The following is a 19,870-nucleotide window of genomic DNA, read 5'->3' on the forward strand; positions in this document are numbered from 1 at the left end:
ACTCATCAGACCAAAGGACAGATTTCCACTGGTCTAATGTCCATTGCTCGAGTTTCCACTTTCCCAGGCAAGTCTCTTCTTCTTATTGGTGTCCTTTAGTAGTGGTTTCTTTGTAGTAATTTGACAATGAAGGCCTGATTCACGCAGTCTCCTCTGAACAGTTGATGTTGAGATGTGTCTGTTACTTGAACTCTGTGAATAATTTTTTTGGGCTGCAATTTCTGAGGCTGGTAACTGTAATGAACTTATCCTCTGCAGCAGAGGTAACTCTGGGTCTTCCTTTCCTGTGGTGGTCCTCATGAGAGCCAGTTTCATCATAGCGCTTGATGTTTATTTTGCAACTGCACTTGAAGAAACTTTCAAAGTTCTTGACATTTTCCGCATTGACTGACCTTCATGTCTTAAAGTAATGATGGACTGTTGTTTGTCTTTGCTTATTTGAGCTGTTCTTGCCATAATATGGTCTTTGACCTATTAGACGGAAGCCACTCTTCAGTAAAAGGCACAGAACAGCCCACTTGGAGTTTACCAAAAGGCACCTAAAGGACTCGCAGACCATGAGAAACAAGATTATCTGGTCTTATGAATCCAGGATTGAACTCTTTGGCCTGAATGCCAAGCGTCACGTCTGTAGGGAACCTGGCACCATCCCTACGGTGAAGCATGGTGGTGGCAGCATCATGCTGTGGGGATGTTTTTCAGCAGCATGGACTGGGAGACTAGTCAAGATCGAGGAAAAGATGAATGGCGCAAAGTACAGTACCTTGAAAACCTGCTCCAGAGCACTCAGGACATTAGACTGGGGTGAAGTTTCACCTTCCAACAGGACAACGACCCTAAGCACACAGCCAAGACAATGCAGGAGTGACTTTGGGACAAGTGAGTGGCCCAGCCAGAGCCTGGACTTGAACCCAATCTGACATCTGTGGAGAGACCTGAAAATAGATGTGCAGCGACGATCCCCATCCAACCCGATAGAGCTTGAGAGGATCTGCAGAGAAGAATGGGAGAAACTCCATAAATACAGGTATGCCAAACTTCTAGCATCATATCCAAGAAGACTCGAAGCTGTAATAGCTGCCAAGTATAATTGTCTGAATACTTATATAAACGTGATATTTCAGTTTTAAAAACCTGTTCTTGCTTTTACCATTATGGGTGTATTGTTATTAGATTGATGAGTAAAACACATTTTAAAATCCATTTTAGAATAAGGCTGTAACGTAACAAAATGTGTAAGAAGTATTATTATTACTATTATTCAACCATGCTGGTCATTTATGAACATTTGAACATCTTGGCCACGTTCTGTTATAATCTCCACCCGGCACAGCCAGAAGAGGACTGGCCACCCCACATATGCTCTCTCTAATTCTCTCTTTCTTTCTCTCTCTCGGAGGACCTGAGCCCTAGGACCGTGCCCCAGGACTACCTGACATGATGGCTCCCCTTGCTGTCCCCAGTCCACCTGACTGTGCTGCTGCTCCAGTTTCAACTGTTCTGCCTTATTATTATTTGACCATGCTGGTCATTTATGAACATTTGAACATCTTGGTCATGTTCTGTTATAATCTCTACCCGGCACAGCCAGAAGAGGACTGGCCACCCCACATAGCCCGGTTCCTCTCTAGGTTTCTTCCTAGGTTTTGGCCTTTCTAGGGAGTTTTTCCTAGCCACCGTGCTTTTACACCTGCATTGTTTGCTGTTTGGGGTTTTAGGCTGGGTTTCTGTACAGCACTTTGAGATATCAGCTGATGTACGAAGGGCTATATAAATAAATTTGATTTGAAGAAGTCAAGGGGTCTGAATACTTTCCGAATGCACTGTATTAGGTAAGTAGTAGATATTTTTGTATTTGTCTTTACTGCAAATGCCAACCACAGAAGGATTCAGGAGCCCTTTCTCAATGAGTGTAGACAGCCTGCTGCTGCCTGCCGCCGCTCTGCTAATCGTCAGATGGGGAAGTTGAGGAGGTAGGGGGCCCATTTGGGTAACTGGAGGGCCCTGCCTTGATTGGCTAACTGATTAATATTATTATTATTTGCAATTCATAATGAATGAATGTGACTGGTCAATTGTGTGAGTCAGGGGCTGGGCCCAAGCCCATAGGCAGTGGTGGGAAAAGTACCCAATTGTCATATTGAATAAAAGTAAAGATACCTTAATATAAAATGACTCAAGTCGAGATGAAAGTCAGCCAGTAAAAAAACTACTTGAGTAAAATTCTAAAAGTATTTGGTTTTAAAAAGTAAATGTAATTGCTAAAATGTACTTAAGAGGCCTCCCGGGTGGCGCAGTGGTTAAGGGCGCTGCAGTGCAGCGCCAGCTGTGCCACCAGAGACTCTCTGTTACAACTGGCTGCGACCGGGAGGTCCGTGGGGCGACGCACAATTGGCCTAGAGTCGTCCGGGTTAGGGAGGGTTTGGCCGGTAGGGATATCCTTGTCTCATCGCGCACCAGCGACTCCTGTGGCAGCCTGGGCGCAGTGCACACTAACCAAGGTTGCCAGGTGCGCGGTGTTTCCTCTGACACATTGGTGCGGCTGGCTTCCGGGTTGGATGCGCGCTGTGTTAAGAAGCAATGCGGCTTGGTTGGGTTGTGCATTGGAGGACACATGACTTTCGACCTTCGTCTCTCCCGAGCCCGTACAGGAGTTGTAGTGATGAGACAAGATAGTAGCTACTAACAATTGGATACCACGAAATTGGGGAGAAAATGAGGGGGAACATTTTTAATTTTTTTATGTACTTAAGTATCAAATGTAAAAGTAAAAGTATAAATCATTTCAAATTCCTTATATGAAGCAAAGCAGCTGGCCACATTTTCTAGTTTATTATTTATTTACGGATAGCCAGGGGCACGCTCCAACTCAAACATCATTTACAAACAAAGCATGTGTTTAGTGAGTCCACCAGATCAGAGGCAGTAGGGATGACCAGGAATATTCTCTAGATATGTATGTGAATTTGACCATTTTCTTGTCTTGCTAAGCAGTCAAAATGTAACTAGTACTTTTACGTTTTTTTTGTGTCTATATATCCGACCACAGGAGCCCACTCTCAATGTTCGCCCATCAAGAAACTGACTGTTAGAACGGCCAAATGGATAGATGATGAATTGAAAAAATGTATGGCTGAGAGGGATGAGGCAAAGGGAATAGAAAATAAGTCTGACAACACAGCAGACAGGCAAACATACAGGAAACTGAGAAATCACGGAACTAAACTAAAAAGAAGAACTATACTATGGAACAAAGATAAATGATATAAAGAATGACAGTAAAAAGCTCTGGAGTACTTTAAATGAAATTCTAGGCAAGAAAGCAAACTTGGCTCCATCTTTCATTGAGGCAGATGGCTTTTTATAACAAAACCCTTCGATATTGCCAACCACTTTAATATGTTTTTTGTTGACAAGATTAGTAATCTTAGGTAGGACATGCAAACAACAAATGCTGAGTCTTCATATTCATGCATAATAGACCAAATAATGAAAGACAAGCACTGTAGTTTTGAGTTCCACAAAGTGGGTGTGGAAGAGGTGAAACAATTGTTGCTATTTATAAATAAGGACAAACCACCTTGTACCAACAACCTGGATGGTAAGTTGCTGAGGTTGGCAGTGGAATACATTGTGACTCCTGTTTGCCACATTTTCAATTTAAGCCTAGAAGACGGTGTGTGCTCTCAGCCGTGGAGTGGGGCAAAGGTCATTCCACTACCCAAGAATAGCAGAGCACCCTTTAATGGCTCAAACAGCCGACCAATCAGCCTGTATAGCATAGAGCTTAGCACTTAACATAGAACTTGAGTCAGTTTTAGAATGGGTAACTAGCAAATGGCAGGTGCTAAATATCTCAAAAACTAAAAGTGTAATTTTTGGAACAAATAACTCACTCAACAATAAACCTAGTTGAAATGTATTAATGAATAATGTGGCTATTGAGAAAGTTGAGGAGACTGAACTGCTGGGTGTAACCCTAGATAGCAAGGTGTCATGGTCAAAACATGTACTGTAGACTCAATGGTTGTTAAAATGGGAAGAGGTCTGTCCATGATAGGGCGTTGCTCTGCCTTCTTGACAGCTCAGTCGACCAGACAGATCCTAAAGGGCCCTCGTTTTGTAACAGGCGGCAAAGAAGGACACAGGTACATTTCAGTTGGTCCAGAACAAAGCAGCATGTATCACACCTAGATGTACATGGAGGGACAGTGTCAGTGACATACATGTTAGTCTCTCATGGCTCAAAGTTGAGGAGAGATCGACTGCATCACTATTGGTCTTTGTGAGAGGCATTGATGTGTTGAAGGTTCTGAATGGTCTGTTTAAGCAGTTGGCACACAGTACAGACACTCATCTGTACAACACAAGACATGCAGCCAGAGGTCTCTTCACAGTCCCCAGGTTCAGAACAGAGGCTGGAAAACGCACAGTATTAAATAGAGCCATGACTTCATGGAACTCTCTGCCAGCTCAGGTAACTCAAGATAGCAATAAAACTAGCTTCAAAAAACAGATAAAAGAGCACCTTACGGCACAAAAGGGACTGTGAAGAGACACAGCCATGTGATATATCTTGTATTGTAATGTGCACTGTACTATGTATTAGACCTACATGTTGGGTGCATGTACTAATTAATTTGTAGGCTATGTGTGGCATTTTAAATGTATGTATTTCAGTCCTTGACTAATAATGTTCTGTAATATATATTATGTAATGTTTTATGTGGACCCCAGGAAAAGTAGCTGGTGCTTTTGCAGTGGCTAATAGGGACTCTAAAGAGAACCAAATACCAAAAACGTCCAATTTCTTGCGAACAGCTACACTGTTTTTCAAAGTACCTCATCTTGAGATAGGCTATTGCTAAGAGCAGTGCATCAGCCATCACCGTGAGTAGTAGCCTATGGCCACAGGAGGTTGCTGGCACCTTAATTGGGGGGGACAGGCTCGTAGTAATGGCTGGAGCGGAATGGTGTAATGGTGTCAAATATGTCAAACACATGGTTTGATGCCATTTCATTCACTCCGTTCCAGCCATTATTATGAGCCGTCTTCCCCTTAGCAGCCTCCACTGCCTACGGCTTCACGTTCATCATTAGGGGAATCAGTGTGCCACTGGATATTTTATTTAGTAGCCTACTGTAGCCTATAATACATAAATATATATAGCACCAGTCAAAGTTTGGACACACCTATTCATTCAATGTTTTTACTTTATTTTTACTATTTTCTACATTGTAGAATAATAGTGAAGACATCAAAACTATGAAACAACACATATGGAATCATGTAGTAACCAAAAAAATGTGTAAAACGATTCAAAATATATATTATATTTGAGATTCTTCAAAGTAGCCACCCTTTGCCTTGATGACAGTTTTGCACACTCTTGGAATTCTCTCTACCAGTTTCATGAGGTAGTCACCTGGAATGCATTTGAATTAACAGGTGTGCCTTGTTAAAAGTTCATTTGTGGAATTTCTTTCCTTCCTAATGTGTTTGAGCCAATCAATTGCGTTGTCGCCTTAGCAATCTCACTAGGATAAAGACCACCTCCATTCCTGTCATTACTGAAAGAGATCATGATACCTCACATCTCAAAATAGGGCTACTTAATGTTAGATCCCTTACTTCAAAGGCAATTATAGTCAATGAACTAATCACTGATCATAATCTTGATGTGATTGGCCTGACTGAAACATGGCTTAAGCCTGATGAATTTACTGTTTTAAATGAGGCCTCACCTCCTGGCTACACTAGTGACCATATCCCCCGTGCATCCCGCAAAGGCGGAGGTGTTGCTAACATTTACAATAGCAAATTTCAATTTACAAAAAAAAATGACGTTTTCGTCTTTTGAGCTTCTAGTCATGAAATCTATGCAGCCTACTCAATCACTTTTTATAGCTACTGTTTACAGGCCTCCTGGGCCATATACAGCGTTTCTCAGTGAGTTCCCTGAATTCCTATCGGACCTTGTAGTCATAGCAGATAATATTATAATCTTTGGTGACTTTAATATTCACATGGAAAAGTTCACAGACCCACTCCAAAAGGCTTTCGGAGCCATCATCATCTCAGTGGGTTTTGTCCAACATGTCTCTGGACCCACTCACTGTCACAGTCATACGCTGGACCTAGTTTTGTCCCATGGAATAAATGTTGTGGATCTTAATGGATCTCAACTAAACTACTGAAAGAGCTGCTTCCTGTGCTTGGCGCTCCTATGTTGAACATAATAAACGGCTCTCTATCCACTGGATGTGTACCAAACTCACTAAAAGTGGCAGTAATAAAGCCTCTCTTGAAAAAGCCAAACCTTGACCCAGAAAATATAGAAAACTATCGGCCTATATCGAATCTTCCATTCCTCTCAAAATTTTTAGAAAAGGCTGTTGCGCAGAAACTCACTGCCTTCCTGAAGACAAACAATGCATACGCAATGCTTCAGTCTGGTTTTAGACCCCATCATAGCACTGAGACGGCACTTGTGAAGGTGGTAAATGAAATTTAATGGCATCGGACCGAGGCTCTGCATCTGTCCTCGTGCTCCTAGACCTTAGTGCTGCTTTTGATACCATCGATCACCACATTATTTTGGAGAGATTGGAAACCCAAATTAGTCTACACGGACATGTTCTGGCCTGGTTTAGATCTTATCTGTCGGAAAGATATCAGTTTGTCTCTGTGAATGGTTTGTCCTCTGACAAATCAACTGTAAATGTCGGTGTTCCTCAAGGTTCTGTTTTTAGGACCACTATTGTTTTCATTATACATTTTACCTCTTGGGGATGTTATTCAAAAACATAATGTTAACTTACACTGCTATGCGAATGACACACAGCTGTACATTTCAATGAAACATGGTGAAGCCCCAAAATTGCCCTCGCTAGAAGCATGTGTTTCAAACATAAGGAAGTGGATGGCTGCAAACTTTCTACTATTAAACTCGGACAAAACAGAGATGCTTGTTCTAGGTCCCAAGAAACAAAGAGATCTTCTGTTGAATCTGACAATTAATCTTAATGGTTGTACAGTCGTCTCAAATAAAACTGTGAAGGACCTCGGCGTTACTCTGGACCCTGATCTCTCTTTTGAAGAACATATCAAGACCATTTCGAGGACAGCTTTTTTCCATCTACGTAATATTGCAAAAATCAGAAACTTTCTGTCCAAAAATGATGCAGAAAAATTAATCCATGCTTTTGTCACTTCTAGGTTAGACTACTGCAATGCTCTACTTTCCGGCTACCCGGATAAAGCACTAAATAAACTTCAGTTAGTGCTAAATACGGCTGCTAGAATCCTGACTAGAACCCCAAAATTTGATCATATTACTCCAGTGCTAGCCTCTCTACACTGGCTTCCTGTCAAAGCAAGGGCTGATTTCAAGGTTTTACTGCTAACCTACAAAGCATTACATGGGCTTGCTCCTACCTATCTCTCTGATTTGGTCCTGCCGTACATACCTACACGTACGCTACGGTCACAAGACGCAGGCCTCCTAATTGTCCCTAGAATTTCTAAGCAAACAGCTGGAGGCATGGCTTTCTCCTTTAGAGCTCCATTTTTATGGAACGGTCAGAGACGCAAACTCGGTCTCAACCTTTAAGCCTTTACTGAAGACTCATCTCTTCAGCGGGTCATATGATTGAGTGTAGTCTGGCCCAGGAGTGGGAAGGTGCTCTGGAGCAACGAACCGCCCTTGCTGTCTCTGCCTGGCCGGTTCCCCTCTTTCCACTGGGATTCTCTGCCTCTAACCCTATAACAGGGGCTGAGTCACTGGCTTACTGGGGCTCTCTCATGCCGTCCCTGCAGGGGGTGCGTCACCTGAGTGGGTTGATTCACTGTTGTGGTCATCCTGTCTGGGTTGGCGCCCCCCCCTTGGGTTGTGCCGTGGCGGAGATCTTTGTGGGCTATACTCAGCCTTGTCTCAGGATGGTAAGTTGGTGGTTGAAGATATCCCTCTAGTGGTGTGGGGGCTGTGCTTTGGCAAAGTGGGTGGGGTTATATCCTTCCTGTTTGGCCCTGTCCGGGGGTGTCCTCGGATGGGGCCACAGTGTCTCCTGACCCCTCCTGTCTCAGCCTCCAGTACTTATGCTGCAGTAGTTTGTGTCGGGGGGCTAGGGTCAGTTTGTTATATCTGGAGTACTTCTCCTGTCCTATTCGGTGTCCTGTGTGAATCTAAGTGTGCGTTCTCTAATTCTCTCCTTCTTTCTTTCTCTCTCTCGGAGGACCTGAGCCCTAGGACCATGCCCCAGGACTACCTGACATGATGACTCCTTGCTGTCCCCAGTCCACCTGGCCATGCTGCTGCTCCAGTTTCATCTGACCTGAGCCCTAGGACCATGCCCCAGGACTACCTGACATGATGACTCCTTGCTGTCCCCAGTCCACCTGGCCGTGCTGCTGCTCCAGTTTCAACTGTTCTGCCTTACTATTATTTGACCATGCTGGTCAATTATGAACATTTGAACATCTTGGCCATGTTCTGTTATAATCTCCACCCGGCACAGCCAGAAGAGGACTGGCCACCCCACATAGCCTGGTTCCTCTCTAGGTTTCTTCCTAGGTTTTTGCCTTTCTAGGGAGTTTTTCCTAGCCACCGTGCTTCTACACCTGCATTGCTTGCTGTTTGGGGTTTTAGGCTGGGTTTCTGTACAGCACTTTGAGATATCAGCTGATGTACGAAGGGCTATATAAATAAATTTGATTTGTTGTGTGTGTGTGTGTGTACATACACACACACACACACACACACACACACACACACACACACACACACACACACACACACACACACACACACACACACACACACACACACACACACACACACACACACACACACACACACACACACACACACACACATATACAGTTGAAGTCAGAAGTTTACATACACATAGGTTGGAGTCCTTAACTTGTTTAACAACCACTCCACAAATGTATTGTTAACAAATTATAGTTTTGGCAAATCAGTTAGGACATCTACTTTGTGCATGACTTAAGTAATTTTTCCAACAATTTTTTACAGACAGATTATTTCACTTATAATTCACTGTATCACAATTCCAGTGGGTCAGAAGTTTACATGGATGAAGTTGACTGTGCTTTTAAACAGCTTGGAAAATTCCTGAAAATGATGTCATGGCTTCAGAAGCTTTGATTAGGCTAATTGACATAATTTGAGTCAATTAGAGGTGTACCTGTGGATGTATTTCAAGGCTTACCTTCAAACTCAGTGCCTCTTTGCTTGACATCATGGGAAAATCAAATGCCTGAAGGTACCACGTTCATCTGTACAAACAATAGTAGTACATATATTGAAGCATCAACTCAAGACATCAGTCAGGAAGTTAAAGCTTGGTCGCAAATGGGTCTTCCAAATGGACAATGACAGCAAGCATACTTCCAAATTTGGGGCAAAATATCTTAAGGACAACAAAGTCAAGGTATTGGAGTGGCCATCACAAAGCCCTGACCTCAATCCTATACATTTGTGGGCAGAACTGAAAAGCGTGTGCGAACAAGGAGGCCTACAAACATGAGTCAGTTACACCAGCTTATTATGGGAAGCTTGTGGAAGGATACCTAAGTTCAACAATTTAAAGGCAATGCTACCAAATACTAATTGAGTGTATGTAAACTTCTGACCCACTGGGAATGTGATGAAAGAAATCAAATCTGAAATAAATTATTCTTTCTACTGTTATTCTGACATTTGACATTCTTAAAATAAAGTGGTGCTCTTAACTGACCTAAGACAGAGAATTTTTACTAGGATTAAATGTCAGGAATTGTGAAAAACTGAGTTTAAATGTATTTCGCTAAGGTGTATGTAAACTTCCGACTTCAACTGTATATATATACATATATATATATACAGTGGGGCAAAAAAGTATTTAGTCAGCCACCAATTGTGCAAGTCCTCCCACTTAAAAAGATGAGAGAGGCCTGTAATTTTCATCATAGGTACACTTCAACTATGACAGACAAAATGAGAAAACAAAATCCAGAAAATCACATTGTATAATTTTTTTATGAATTTATTTGCAAATTATGGTGGAAATGGTGGAAATCTAGCATGTGATTTTGGAGGTTTTAGGCTATCATTTCATGGCAGAAGAAGAGCTACAGACCAGACATCAGAACACCTAGACTGCTACAGACCAACATACAGGACATCAGAACACCTAGACTGCTACAGACCAGTGTACAGGACATCAGAACACCTAGACTGCTACAGACCAACATACAGGACATCAGAACACCTAGACTGCTACAGACCAACATACAGGACATCAGAACACCTAGACTGCTACAGACCAGTGTACAGGACATCAGAACACCTAGGACATCAGAACACCTAGACTGCTACAGACCAATATACAGGACATCAGAACCCCTAGACTGCTACAGACCAGTATATAGGACATCAGAACCCCTAGACTGCTACAGACCAGTGTACCGAACATACACAGAGCACTCCAATAACATTTGTTCCCTTAAAAAATGTTTTTGCTGATAATAATCAAGATTATCTATGATGACATCCCTCTCAACCCTCCAAAAAGTTACTAGTAACCTCTCATTTCTATTGCAGAATAGTAAGGTATATTTACCTGAAAGTGTACATGCATTTATATGAGTGATGAGGCTATACCCAAGCTAAGGGCCTAATTCGAGCGGATATTGCTCTGCGGCCACAAAGTCACATTCCCCCTTGTCTAGTTTATAAACAGTCTGTGTCCCAAATGGCACCCTAATCCCAGTGCACTTATTTTGACCACAGCCCAGAAGGCTCTGTCCATAATTAGTGCACTATATAAGGAATAGGGTTCCATTTGGGATGCAGACAGTGTTTGGAACAGAACAGATCTCCTTCGTTTTAGTGTGACCTTTCTGGGGTAATTTGCATAGAAATGCCCTGGGAGGGAGGGAGGGAGAGATAGATAGTCTAAATGAAGTGATTATAGTGCTGTGGTATCAACTGCTCTCCTCAGGATACACTGCTCTCTCTCTCTCTCTCTCTCTCTCTCTCTCTCTCTCTCTCTCTCTCTCTCTCTCTCTCTCTCTCTCTCTCTCTCTCTCTCTCTCTCTCTCTCTCTCTGTCCATTAGTGAAATATAAAATGTATTTCCTTGCATATAGAGTTACTACAATTGACTTAATTAAACATTTCCAACCGCATGATCAACCTTTATCATCCTACACTCTGAGTGCCAGGCTTCTACGCTTTACAAGACTACCGTTGCACCTTAAGACTGCACTCAACCACAAAGTTGTATTTTTGGCCTGGAACCCAGGGATTTGACACACTTTTACATCTCAACAAAATCTGAATGTAGGCCAGCCAGACAACTCTCCAAGTAAAGTGTCCTTCCCTATGGTCTGTTCCCGCTGGGCACACCACATCATTTCAATGTGGATAATTGGGTAATATTTGTTTGAGATGTTGATTACAACCTATATTCACACACTCAAAAAGACAGCAAAATGAAAAACCAATATCTGATTTTTGGATTAGTTGTCACCCAAATGTGTTATCACTGCACTTTCAACCATTTAAAAGCACAACAAAGTTTAAATGGGAATACAATGTCAGATATTTGAACATTAATACAACTTAATATGTAGTCACTGTGCTTCATCTAATAGCACAGCCAAATGACATGGATTGGAGTTGAGATGACATTAAAAGTACATGGTCGATGTGATCAATGCCGTTGGAGATTCCAAGCAGATTATTACAGCACTGGTGAAGAGCTCCACAGACCTGCGATGACCTATGCATGCTGTCTGGGACATGCTTTATGTGATTACATGGGAAGAACCTTAGAGTTACAGTAACCTCAACATGTGTACATGGATGTGTTACTCATTTTAAGTTTGAATAACTACTGTTACATTAGTTTGTAAAATAGCCTTAACTTTAGGCTATTCACTGTATTACCAAAATAATATTGAATGGTGTTTGGTTGATAACTCAATCAAATATCAACATTTATATCACAGGAGGTTGGTGCCACTTTAATCATTGGGGATTGATGGCTCATAGTAATGGCTGAATCAGAATAGTTGGAATGGTATCAAATACATCCATTTGCTCCGTTCCGGTGGTTTTTATGAGCCGTCCTCACCTCAGCAGCCTCCTGTGCTATATATCTACTGCTTAGATAGCTCCATCTGAGCCAATGGCTTAATCTCATTATTTGACTTTCATTTTTGGTTGAGTTGGAAACGTGAATCAAACATACTGTATCATATTTGTACTTTTTGACAGGTGAATAATCTATTTATTGTATACATTTTTTTTTATATTGAATTGCATTTGGTTGTCAACACAACCAAATATCACCATTTGAAGGAGATGTATCTTCTGATTGGATAGTTCAATATATGCCACTGACTTAGTTTGGCTTTACTTTCAGTTTGTGTAGAAATGAATAATTGATATGTTGGATTCACGTCTCTATCTCAACCAAAAATCTAAGTTAAAGAATAGAACAACATCAAATCAAACTATAAATTCACTTTAAATAAAGTTTGATTTTGTCCTATTCTTTAACTTAGATTTTTGGTTCATTTGTACACAAACTGGAATTAAAATCAAACTAAATCAGTGGCAAAGATGGATCTATCCAATCAGAAGATACATCTCCTTCAAATGTTGATATTTGGTTGAATTGACAACCAAACACAATTCAATATCACGAAATATCATTACAAATAAAATCAAGCCCAGGTTGAAACCCTAGGTCTATTGTATTGTCTATTTATTGTTGAACACTTAGTTGAATTGAAACAATAGCTGTTAATGACTGCAAATGCTATATAGGCCTGAATAGCATCATTGATTATATATAAGTGATACAGTGCATTCAGAAAGTATTCAGACCCCTTGACTTTTTCCACATTTTGTCACATTACATACATCCTTATTCTAAAATGGATTTTTAAACATTTTTTACTCATCAATCTACTAACAATACCCCATAACGACAAAGCAAGAACAGGTTTCTAAAACTGAAATATCACAATTACAATAGTATTCAGACCCTTTACTTGGCAGCGATTACAGCTTCGAGTCTTCTTGGATATGATGCTAGAAGTTTGGCACGCATGTATTTGGAGAGTTTCTCCCATTCTTCTCTGCAGTTCCTCTCAAGCTCTGTCAGGTTGGATGGGGAATGTCGCTGCACACCTATTTTCAGGTCTCTCCACAGATGTTAGCTCGGGTTCAAGTCCGGACTGGCGGGGCCACTCAAGGACATTCAGAGACTTGTCCCAAAGTCACTCCTGCATTGTCTTGGCTGTGCGCTTAGTGTCGTTGTCCTGTTGGATGGTGAACTTTCACCGCACTGGGGAGTCCTGAGCGCTCTGGAGAAGGTTTTCATCAAGGATCTCTCTGTACTTTGCGCCGTTCATCTATGCCTTGATCCCGACGAGTCTCCCAGTCCCTGCTGCTGAAAAACATCCCCACAGCATGATGCTGCCACCACCATGCTTCATCGTAGGGATAGGGATAGTGCCAGGTTTCCTACAGACGTGACGCTTAGCATTCAGGCCAAAGAGTTAAATCTTGGATTCATCAGACCAGAAAATCTTGTTTCTCATGGTCTGAGAGTCCTTTAGGTGCCTTTTGGCAAACTCCAAGTGGGCTGTCATGTGCCTTTTACGGAGTGGCTTCCGTTTGGCTCAACTCTACCATAAAGGCCTGATTGGTGGAGTGCTGCAGAGATGGTTGTCCTTCTGGAAGGTTCTCCCATCCCCACAAAGGAACTCTACAGCTCTGTCAGAGTGACCATTGGGTTCTTGGTCACTTCCCTGACCAAGTAGTCCCTTCTCCCCTGATTGCTCAGTTTGGCTGGGCGGCCAGCTCCAGGAAGAGTCTTGGTGGTTCCAAACTTCTTCCATTTAAGAATGATGGAGGCCACTGTGTTCTTGGGGACCTTCAATGCTGCAGACATTTTTGGTACCCTTCTCCAGATCTGTGCCTTGACACGGAGCTCTACAGACAATTCCTTCGACTTGATGGCTTGGTTTTTGTTCTGACATGCACTGTCATCTGTTGGCCCTTATATAGAAATGTGTCCACAGGTGGACTCCAATCAAGTTGTAGAAACATCTGAAGGATGATCAATGGAAACAGGATGCACCTGACCTCAATCTGTGTCTCATAGCTAAAGGTCTGAATACTTATGTAAATAAGATATTTCTGTTAAAGTTTTTTATACATTTGCAAAAATGTTCACTTTGTCATTATGGGGTTTAGTGTGTAGATTGCTGAGATTTTATTTATTTAATCATTTTTAGAACAAGGCTGTAACGTAACAAAATGTGGAAAAAGTCAAGAGCTCTGAATACTTTCCAAAGGCATGATCACATTTAATTTGCTCTATTAAACCTTTAGAAGGACTTTGATAGTAACAGTGAATCTGTTTAGTTTTTTTCGTGGAGATGCTCAGCAGTCATTCTCACAATAGCATATTGGTACTAGTCAGTGACAAATATCATAGCAGGGCTTGGTTAAAACCCCGGATTGAAGTCCAAAGGGTGGCTGTAGATACAGGAGGTGCTGCCCAGACCATTGTTCTTTTTGTTCTAATAGTGGATATATGGAAGATCGGACGTTGTTTTAAAGGAACAAATTCAACATATTTCAACACAAGTTTTGTCTATGTTGAAATTTGTTTACCATGATGAATGACATAATCCTGTGGTTGAAATTCCACCCTCAATACAACATTTTATGTTGATGATTTGTATTTTCTATGTAGATTCCACAAATTACGTTGAAACGTCATTGATTCAACCAGTTTGTGGCCAGAGGTGTGTGTGTGTGTGTGTGTGTGTGTGTGTGTGTGTGTGTGTGTGTGTGTGTGTGTGTGTGTGTGTGTGTGTGTGTGTGTGTGTGTGTGTGTGTGTGTGTGTGTGTGTGTGTGTGTGTGTGTGTGTGTGTGTGTGTGTGTGTGTGTGTGTTTTTGTGCGTGCATGTGTACAATAAACCCCTGAGGTGATTTATTGCTATTATAAACTGGTTACCAACATAATTAGAGCAGTAAAAATAAATGTTTTGTCATACCCATGGTATATGGCTTTTAGCCAATCAGCATTCAGGGCTGGAACTACACAGTTTATAATCTTCAATAAATGCTGGCCAACCAAGATTAAACACAATCTGAGAATCACGGCCTGTATTCATAAAACATTTCAGAGTAGGAGTGCAGATCAGCACTCTTGCCTCAAGAAGCTTTTTGAATCCTAAGCCTGGATCCCAATTCAAACACAACCCACTGGGCTCACACTGGTTGAATCAATGTTGTTTTCACATCAGTTCAATGAAATTAAGTTGAACAAACGTGGAATAGACGTTGAATTGACGTCTGTGCCCAGTGGGAAGAGACCTTACACCGGTGTAAAATATCCTTACATTTCTTAGCTCCACAAACCAAACTTAATCTGACTAATTCAATTGACAATAGTCTCCTAGTCTCATATAGATCCACAATGTTACATCAATCACTGATGCCTGTGTATGTACATGTTTTTCCACAAGGCAGTACAACACAAATTTTAGTCTACCTGGGTGACCTACAAACAGGCTGGCAGCTTCATTTATCTCAGCTGTGTACTGTTAAAGTGTTGGGTTATGCCCACTGTTTAAATCCCGGAGTCGGGTTGACACTGAGTGGGTGGGTGAAGACAGTGAGCTTACAATGAAAAGAGAGAGACAGCAAAGAGAGAGAGAGGGAGGGAGGCAAGAAGAGTGCGATAGAAGAGGAAGAGAAGAGAGAGAAGATGGATGAGAGAAAGAGGAAGAGACAGAGTGGAGGAACAAAAAGAGAGAGTGAGAGGGAGGAGAGTAGATGACTTCACTACATGCAGAATCATTAGCTATACAGGGTCTTTCTCTGCTGTACTCTGCCTGTGTGGCAGTGGGAGGTTTGACATAAGTGGCGCTTTCAACTCAGGGACTGGTAACAGATGGCGTTGAGAAATTAGGCTCATCTACGCAGCCAGCCAGGCAGCAGCCCTGTTTCTGTTGCTCTCTCCCAAGAGCATCTCTCTCGCTCTCTCCTCACATTCTCCTCCTCTCTACCTCCCTGCACTCTTCTCTCTCATCCTCTCTACCTCCCTCTCTCTCTCTCCCTACCTTCCTGAATCCCTCTCTCTCTACCTCCCTGCATCTCTTTCTTTCGCTCTCTACCTCCCTGCATCCTACTCTCTCTCCACCTCCCTGCATCCTACTCTCTCTCCACCTCCCTGCATCCTACTCTCTCTCTCCACCTCCCTGCATCCTACTCTCTCTTCCTCTCATTCTCCCTACATCTCTACCTACCTGCATCCCTCTCTCTGGTGCTGCATATTAAACAGCCCTCTGTTTAGAGGGTGGTTGTTGCAGGAATCAAGGCTGGGAAATGGTCTTTGTCACCTGGGCCTCTTGTCTGCCTCACTGGACCCCAGCACCAGATGGCGGGGCCATTCCAAAGGCCTCCAGGGGCCAACAGAAAAGAGGCAATATAAAGAGAGAGAAGGTTTTCTCTTTTCCAGAGGTCTTCATTCTCTCACTATGTGAGACATTAGACAATGTTGGAGAAAAGGCATCTGTGAAATGTACTTATTTTATCTGTGGCTTAGGTGCTGGTATGTTCAAATAAAGCTGTTATCCTTCCATTGTGTATTTATTAGACACATGTTTGTTTGATGCAAACAAATGATTACCTGATTTTACAATTCATAAAAGTCACTCTTGTCAGAACAGTGCACATGTTTTGGGCTTTAGCTAAGTGACAACTGTAGTGTTTTATAGTGTAGAAGGGGTGGATTTGTATCAGTTGTGGGATCATCACTAATCATCCTGCAGTCCTGCGGCAGCCTATCAGTCCCACACATACTCTGCATCCCAAATGGGCACTATGGGCTTTGGTCAAAGTATTGCACTTTATAGGTAACATGGGCCATTTTGGAATGCAGACATACTCGTCAGTACAGTACAGCTGGCAGTTGTTAGGAGCTGATATGTAAACTGATCCCTTCTTCTGTGGCTCCAGAGGTGATTTGCTATTGAGGGCAAGCTGAGTTTGGTGTGAATCCTAATCATCCCTGCCACACCTCAGGCCTGTTACCCTCCGCAGCCGCCGCCAGGGCCGCTGTGTGTCTTTCTCTTTCTCTCTCTCTCTCTCGCTCTCTCTGCGGGGAGCGGAGCTACGTCAGCTAGCTCCAGCCAACAGCTACAGCGCTATTGTGGAATATATGTTCACTGTCTGACAACAGTAGAGCTGTGTTGTGTTATGTTATGTTCTTTCAAGACAACAGTAGAGCTGTGTTGTGTTATGTTATGTTCTTTCAAGACAACAGTAGAGCTGTGTTGTGTTATGTTATGTTCTTTCAAGAGAACAGTAGAGCTGTGTTGTGTTATGTTATGTTCTTTCAAGACAACAGTAGAGCTGTGTTGTGTTATGTTAAGAGAACAGTTCTTTCAAGACAACAGTAGAGCTGTGTTGTGTTATGTTACGTTCTTTCAAGACAACAGTAGAGCTGTGTTGTGTTATGTTACGTTCTTTCAAGACAACAGTAGAGCTGTGTTGTGTTATGTTACGTTCTTTCAAGACAACAGTAGAGCTGTGTTGTGTTATGTTATGTTCTTTCAAGACAACAGTAGAGCTGTGTTGTGTTATGTTACGTTCTTTCAAGACAACAGTAGAGCTGTGTTGTGTTATGTTACGTTCTTTCAAGACAACAGTAGAGCTGTGTTGTGTTATGTTACGTTCTTTCAAGACAACAGTAGAGCTGTGTTGTTTTTATTATACTTTCAGAGGTTCAGGAGGATGTGCTTTCAAAGGGATGGGGTGAAGACAACAGTAGAGCTGTGTTGGTTATGTTATGTTCTTTCAAGATAGGTCTGGGAGAGAACAGTAGAGCTGTGTTGTGTTAGGTCTGGGAGAGAACAGTAGAGCTGTGTTGGGTTATGGTCTGGGAGAACAGGGGAGCTGTGTTGTGGGGATAGGTCTGGGAGAGAACAGTAGAGGTGTGGGGTTAGGTCTTTCAAGAGAACAGTAGAGCTGTGTGGGGATAGGTCTGGGAGACAACAGTAGGAGGTAGTGGGGATAGGTCTGGGAGACAACAGTAGAGCTGTGTTGGTTATGATAGGTCTGGGAGAGAACAGTAGAGCTGTGGGGATAGGTCTGGGAGAGAGGGTAGAGGTAGTGGGGATAGGTCTGGGAAGAGAACAGGAGCTGTGGTGTGGGGATAGGTCTGGGAGAGAGGGGAGGTGTGGGGATAGGTCTGGAGAGAGAGGGCTGGTAGTGGGGATAGTGTTGGGAGAGAGGGGGAGGAGTGGGGATAGGTCTGGGAGAGAACAGGAGCTGGTTGTGGGGATAGGTCTGGGAGAGAGGGAGGTAGTGGGGATAGTGTTGGGAGAGAGGGGTAGGTCGTGGGGATAGGTCTGGGATAGGTCTGGGATAGGTCTGGGAGAGAGGGGGAGGTGTGGGGATAGTGTTGGGAGAGAACAGGAGGTAGTGGGAATAGTGTTGGGAGAGAGAGGGGGAGGTAGTGGGGATAGGTCTGGGAGAGAGGGGGAGGTAGTGGGGATAGGTCTGGGAGAGAGGGGGAGGTAGTGGGGATAGGTCTGGGAGAGAACAGAGGTAGTGGGGATAGGTCTGGGAGAGAACAGGAGCTGTAGTGGGGATAGTGTTGGGAGAGAGGGGGAGGTTGTGTGGGGATAGGTCTGGGAGAGAACAGGGCGGTAGTGGGGATAGGTCTGGGAGAGAGGGGTAGAGGTGTTGTGGGGATAGTGTTGGGAGAGAGGGGAGGTCTGTGGGGATAGGTCTGGGATAGGTCTGGGATAGGTCTGGGAGAGAGGGGAGGTAGTGGGGATAGTGTTGGGAGAGAGGGGAGGTAGTGGGAATAGTGTTGGGAGAGAGGGGTGAGGTAGTGGGGATAGGTCTGGGAGAGAGAGGGGAGGTAGTGGGGATAGGTCTGGGAGAGAGGGGGAGGCAGTGGGGATAGGTCTGGGAGAGAGGGGGAGGTAGTGGTGATAGGTCTGGGAGAGAGGGGGAGGTAGTGGGGATAGGTCTGGGAGAGAGGGGGTGGTAGTGGGGATAGTATTGGGAGAGAGGGGAGGTCGTGGGGATAGGTCTGGGATAGGTCTGGGAGAGAGGGGGAGGTAGGGGGGATAGTGTTGGGAGAGAGGGGAGGTAGTGGGGATAGGTCTGGGAGAGAGGGGGAGGTAGTGGGGATAGGTCTGGGAGAGAGGGGGAGGTAGTGGGGATAGGTCTGGGAGAGAGGGGAGGTAGTGGGGATAGGTCTGGGAGAGAGGGGGAGGTAGTGGGGATAGGTCTGGGAGAGAGGGGAGGTAGTGGGGATAGGTCTGGGAGAGAGGAGGAGGTAGTGGGGATAGTGTTGGGAGAGAGGGGAGGTAGTGGGGATAGGTCTTGGAGAGAGGGGGAGGTAGTGGGGATAGGTCTGGGAGAGAGTGGGAGGTAGTGGGGATAGGTCTGGGAGAGAGGGAGGTAGTGGGGATAGTGTTGGGAGAGAGGGGGAGGTAGTGGGGATAGGTCTGGGAGAGAGGGGGAGGTAGTGGGGATAGGTCTGGGAGAGAGGGGGAGGTAGTGGGGATAGTGTTGGGAGAGAGGGGAGGTAGTGGGGATAGGTCTTGGAGAGAGGGGGAGGTAGTGGGGATAGGTCTGGGAGAGAGGGGGAGGTAGTGGGGATAGTGTTGGGAAAGAGGGGGAGAAGGGGGAGGAGGAGAAGGGGGAATAAGAAATGGGACGGCAAGAGAAGGGAGAGAAACAGTGTGTTAGGTAGAAGAGAGAAGGGAAGAAGGAGAGAAACAGTGTGTTAGGTAGAAGAGAGAAGGGAAGAA

The sequence above is a fragment of the Oncorhynchus gorbuscha genome, linkage group LG08 (genome assembly GCF_021184085.1).
Source record: "Oncorhynchus gorbuscha isolate QuinsamMale2020 ecotype Even-year linkage group LG08, OgorEven_v1.0, whole genome shotgun sequence".
Taxonomy (NCBI): Eukaryota; Metazoa; Chordata; class Actinopteri; order Salmoniformes; family Salmonidae; genus Oncorhynchus; species Oncorhynchus gorbuscha.